The following is a 6,460-nucleotide window of genomic DNA, read 5'->3' on the forward strand; positions in this document are numbered from 1 at the left end:
AAGTTGAGTGGTCCCAAATGTTTCCAACAATGTTCAAACCCAGAGAAAATCGGCAAACGTGAGTAGACGTAACGTGAATGAGACTTTAATGCATGACCTCATCTCCTGTGTGAATGAGGACTTGTGTGCTACTTCATGATGTCAATAAACTATGTCTTTTGTTTTCACTCCCCTAGTGGCAGATCTTACTTACTGTGCATTTAAACTCAGTATAAGCCTCTGTAAAGCTGAGAGGAGCTGCAAAATCAGGTGATAATTCTCTGCTGGTTCATCAGGACTCACTACATTACACACTGCCATTTGATGCATTGTTATCATAAAAGTATCTATCAAACCCGCTTTAGGGAACAGCTCAGTGTTCAATAAGGAAATAATAACTGATGTTTCTGGCCCTTTAAGATTTAGGTTTGCAATGTGTGTGCGCTCCCATTTATCTTGTACAACTGCTTAAACCTCCTGTGCATGTTTCAGCGTGTGAGCCGCAGCATGTTTGTCTGTATGCACGCACCTCAAGGTGAAGGCCGTCGGGCTCTCCCACAGGGACCCAACAGACGCACACTGCTGTGAAGCTTCACAGTAAACACACATCTTTGTCTTCCTCTCTCCCTCTCACGCTCCCTTTCTCTGAATCTCATTTCCCCAAACCCTGTAAAACAAGATAGACAGCGATAAAATACAACAGGGAGAGAAAGATAAACGATAGGACAAGTGAAAGATATGGATTGGGGAGATAAAATAACTCCTTCATTTGGGTTCAGTCTCAGAGGAATAAATGCAGTGTGTGGGCAGGCACTGCTGACGGTTCACAATCTATTCTATAGTAACCGATTTATATAATCTATTGAACATTTCCATCTGCAGCTGTGGCTTTGTTCCACCTGACAGCAAGTCCATCTGAGCAGTTGATTGACCACAGAGGACAAAGTTGCATTATGGAGTCTGTTGGTGGTCTTCTAATCTGGTCTTTTAATCAAAAAAAGGCTCTGTTTCCATTTCTCCTCCTTGCAGTGATTCACTTTGACCTCACAAAGTGACTCACTGGCTCCTTGCCGTTTCTGGAATTACTAGTTTCATAATGGAGCTGAAATTGTAGTTTTCACAGTCAGAAATGTGAAAGAAATAAGGAAAAGCATGCTGGTATGCAAAGAAATAAAGGAAACAAAGGACTTTGCCGAAGTTGGTGCAGCCACAGAAACTGAAGAGTAACTGAGGAACATAATCAGACTTGGAGTCCACAGTGAGTCCACAGTGAAGACACAGTGAGTCCACAGTGAAGACACAATGAGTCCACAGTGAGTCCACAGTGAGGACACAGTGAAATGTAGGAGAACGCAACTACAAATTTGCTGTGGTTAACAACATGGTGGTCGATAAGCCTTATCATGTTACCCTTCAGAAGCAAAAAGAGGAGATGGGAGATGGGCTGCTTGAGTGTTTTAGTGTGTGTGTGTGTGTGTGTGTGTGTGTGTGTGTGTGTGTGTGTGTGTGTGTGTGTGTGTGTGTGGTTGAGCACTGCTGCAAATGAAGGCAGTGGAAAAGAACTACGAGTGTATGAAGAGGGAGTAGGGAGTGGACCTTTCAGCTGAAAAGGTCGTCCAAATAGCTCCAATTTTCAGGCTAATCAGAGAGGGACGGGGTAGACACTAATCGGCTGGTCAGAAGGTCGTGAAAGGTCATTAAAAGGTTATAGAGGTCACAGCAGCCCGGCGCAGATCACCTGTCCATCATCCCTGTGAATGACCTATCCCTGCAAGGTGAGCGAGAGAGCGAGACAGAGAGGACTTATTAATGTCTCTGTGTTGCATAGATTTCGCTTAGCTGAGAGTAACACAGCATTTACTGAAAATAGGCACAGCTCATCTGGTCAAGGAAGAAATTAGCCTCACAAGAGCAGATAACAAGAAAGGAAGCGAGTAATTTACAGCAGGGATGCTGGAGAGACACATGGGAGGGCAAAGGGAAAAAATACTTTCGTAATTAAACGAATCCAGAACACATTCTGGACCCAGATAACATGCAGAGAAAAGGACACAGAAGGGCTCATAATCTCATATTATGAACCGGATAAATCTCATATTATGAAGATGAACAGGGGCATAACAAACTACCTATTAGCGGAACCTGATGGAAGATAAAGGAAGCTAATGTGAGACAGAGAAACTGAGAGACTTCGTGCCATTGATTGAAATCTGAAACTGATTCCTGATTACCCCTTTCACCTCGATAATACAGTACTTTATCAATACTGCTAAAGTTCTCTCACAGAGAATATATCCAATCCTTGCACGATCAGTGGCAGAGCCTGATATTTCCTAGTATTTATCGAGTTTGACTGTTTTATCCACCGCCAACCAGTTTTAATCATGAAATACAATCCCCAAACAATGGTTGGTTAGCTGCCAATGTTACCAGTAAGTAGATAATACTAAACAGCATTTGGCAGATGAGTGACTGGATGGACAGATGGCGGGTGACCGGTGTTGACACATCAAAACCAGGAAAAAGACCACATTTGTCCACAAGATTTCACACACGCAAGTCAAACCTGGTTCGGAGATAATTTCTTCACTTCATAATGTTGCATAAGTGCAGATCTTATTTTGATAGGAAAGAGCTGTTGATGGGAGGTGTGGATGTTATGAATAAATGGATGAGATGATCTGTTTGTTTTTATACAAGAAGCACTTTTTTTGACTGGCTGATGCTCAGCTGTCAGGCACCAAGAGGTGGCTGTTTAAAGTCACCCTCCAGACATGTTTTAAAGCATTTCAAAACACTATGCCTTGAATAACAATTACTGTCTGATATGGTTAGATATTCATAAAAGCACGTCACTCATTCTCCACCATTGAAACTCCACAATCTGTAAATAAAAAGTCTATCGGATATTGGATCCTGATTGGCTTCAAAACTAGCTGCGATGTTACACAATCAGACGCATGAATGCAAGCAGATGAATGGGAAGCCTTCCGGTGTCAAACGCTGCATATACTGAACATCATTCTGCACTGTGATGGTCAAACATCCACTGAAGTAACAATCTCACAAGCAATTACAAGACACTGCTGTATGTTAAATGTCAAGCTAGACATCCTCCAGTAGCTCATAGAAGACATGATTCATGACATTATACATATCTACATCATTTCAAGCAACATGTGTTCATGTATTGATAAGAAAGTCACACAAATAGCAAATGAAAGAAACAAGTTTTCTGCAACCCAAACATTTATCCTGATTGAGGGATTTTTTTCCCTATCTGCCAAATAAAGGACTGACTTCAGTGTATATGTGAATAGCCACTCTGCAGACTTTATCTCACTAAACAATATGTGTTTGCTTCCCGGTAAAATGAGCTACAGAAAACAGACTTTTCTACATGATTGAGATAACAACTTGAACAAATGTGCTGTTCTTCCTCCAGACTGACACACTGTCCAGTTTCAAAGAAATTAAAAGAACACTCCACCCATGCAGCATTGCACTCCCATACAGTTAAAAAATACAATAGATCAAAATCAATGATGAAGAACCAGAGATATCATCTCTTTTATTCCATGTTTATTCTCCCGCCATCTGCATTACCCACAACACAACCCAACCACCAACAATTCCAGCCATGTTATGCTAGTAAGCTGACATAGCCTCAAGCAGAGATCAGGAGCTTCTTCCTCACTCCACACCCCCTGATTTTTGTCGTTTTCAGACTATTAGTCTTCAGCCCTTAATCACGCCGACTCAAGTGACATCATTTAAGGCAGATTTCATGAAGCTCCTTCTGAGGCCGCAGAAGTTTCAATGTTCAGGATTCAAGGTTCATATTGTTTTGCATTCTACGGCACAGGGCTGTACAATGAAATGCAAGCTCTAGTCCCTTTATGCTTCACACAAAACAAAAAAAACTACTATACATGGTGGAGTGTTGAGGATGACATGAGGAGTGTCACCACCTGAGGACAGAAGCTGCTCTGCAGTCTGGTGGTACAGCAGCAGATACTTCTGTATCGCTTGCCAGGCGGCAGGTGGGTGAACAGGCTGTGACTGGGGTGGGTACTGTCCTTTAGTATCCTTTGGGCTCTGCATACCTCACCTCATTGATATCACTGATACTCGGTAAATGGGCACCAATGAAGTTCTTTGCAGTTTTAATCACTGGCAGAGTCCACCAGCTCTGGGCTCAAACCACATCAGCTTGTTATGTTTCCAGTCAGGATGTCTTCTACTGCTCCTCTACTTTCCTTAAAAAAATGCTTTTTGCACACATGCAGTAAACACACTTTGAGTTCCCCTTAAAGCATAAAGTACTACGCTTCATCAGTAAATTACATAACACATTATTCTCTCCGCCGTATTCATCTTTAATTTCATATTTAATCATCATAACTTTATTATGAGTTACCCTGACTACATTTCTGATATTCACATGTATCAGATCTCCAACACCTATGGGCAAGTTTGCAAACAATTAAAGAGCATTCCTGCACAATTATCACACTTTTTAATGACATATTACAGTAATTTAAAGCTGAGTATCAACACTGGACTATCTGGACAAAGTGTGACTACCAAAGACTGAATATCAGACAAGATATTGCATTACTCAAGTAAATCTTCAAATCTGTCATCATCTTAATTTCATTAAAATATGCACATTTATTCTAATAGGGCCTAAAAGGACATTACTTTCAAGTATAAAATTGATGTATTAAGGCAAGTATCCAGGACCCATACAAATCACTTTCCCTTCCCCATTCGCTCATATGAGCCGCTCAACTTGTACAGCATTATAACCTGGACACATGAGAGTTGGATTTTACACATTTTTATGGCCTTTTAAAGCTGAAAATGATTCCAGAGATGCAGTGCAGTTATAGAGGAAGACAGAAGGTATTTTATTAGGCCACTCATGCAATCTATACACACATTTGTCTCACTGCAGCAGTATAATCAAAATAAATGTATCACTAGATGTTTGCTTTACATAGGCCCATGTATTGTAAGCCCATGAGTACTTATAATACTCGTGCATGCTTAGACCTGCCATTTATTTTACATTTAAAATGTCCAAAGAAACAACAAATCATGAGAGTAATAAAATAAACAGAGCCCCGGCTTAATGAGGTTTGAGAATTGACTGGAGCGCTGGAGAATTGACTGCAACACTCGACAAAAATTATATATAGTCCCCGTCTTGTACCCCAGCAAAAACTTGCTTGTGTAATATTTCAGACTCAAAATATGAAAAACTGAGAGCCTCTTGACCTGAACTCAAGATTAATTTCACCCCAAATTTTATGGTTGTTTCATTAAACGCAATCAATTCATTCTGCAGCGAGCGCAAATAAGAACAAAACACTACTGTGCTCCCAAACAACACATTTTCTTGTGTTATTAGTTTTCTGTAACTATTGTTTTTTGTTGATTGTAGAGTTGTCCATTTAGAGCTGAATTAACTCTGATGGCATGGACTGATAAAAGCTCTGCTGAAGTGTTTATTTTTACGTCGCAGAGTGGAATTAACAGTCATGATTGGCATTTAGGAGCAGACCGTATTCCTGTGCCAGTTACTAATGTAATATGATGTATGCTTAAATTCTGCTCTATTGCCTCTTGAATGTATTATTCCAACATCATACAGTATTGCAGTGTAGAGAAGCTTCCTGTTTATTGTGGCCAAATCACTCTGAAGGAAGTCTATTTTGATGTTGAATATGGGCCACAGACATCCAACTGCTGTTGCTGCTAATGATGCTCAACTCTTTGGGGTGGGAAAGTGGAAAGAGAAATGGGTTGGAAAGAGGAAGATAAACAGATGAGATGCAGAGGAATGGAGGGAAATGTTAAAGAAAGCAAGAAACTCGGGGGGGGGGGGGGGGGGGATTGTAGCACTCTGACACACCTCAGCTTGTGGGAACTAATTGAAGCCCCAACACACCCATAGTCCACCCACCCAGGTCTTTATGTTGCCTGATTTGCTGTCTTCTCAGGACATTGTGCTACTCTGTTGTAACATCAGGCACGTTCTCCTTGTTTGTTAGCTTGATGAGGAGCCAGAGTGGCTGCACGAACAGGGGCTCAAAACCCATTCTGACACATTAAATGCAAATTGTAGTAGTTTAGAGTTTATGAAGATTGAGCTTTAAAGCTGTGCTAATCCAACGTTTTCATATCACCAATGGACCAAAAAAATGTGTGATGTCAAAGGGGGTCGCTTTGTTACCTACTGCCTGGTGCCAAACAACAGACAGAGTTGGCAACTGGCTGGAGAGTCAAGAATTTAGCAGCTGAAAAGTCAGATATTTCCGCCAGAGCCTTTAGGTGCAGACCAGCTCGCTGCTTGATGGAGAGAGACAGTGTTGGGCAAGATACCTGGAAAGTATAGTGAGCTAAGCTACCGGTTGCTCTACAGTAAATGAGGCTTCACTACAGCAAACTACGCTAAAGCAACAAGTAGTTTGCT

Source organism: Chaetodon trifascialis, chromosome 16 (genome assembly GCF_039877785.1).
Source record: "Chaetodon trifascialis isolate fChaTrf1 chromosome 16, fChaTrf1.hap1, whole genome shotgun sequence".
Lineage (NCBI taxonomy): Eukaryota > Metazoa > Chordata > Actinopteri > Chaetodontiformes > Chaetodontidae > Chaetodon > Chaetodon trifascialis.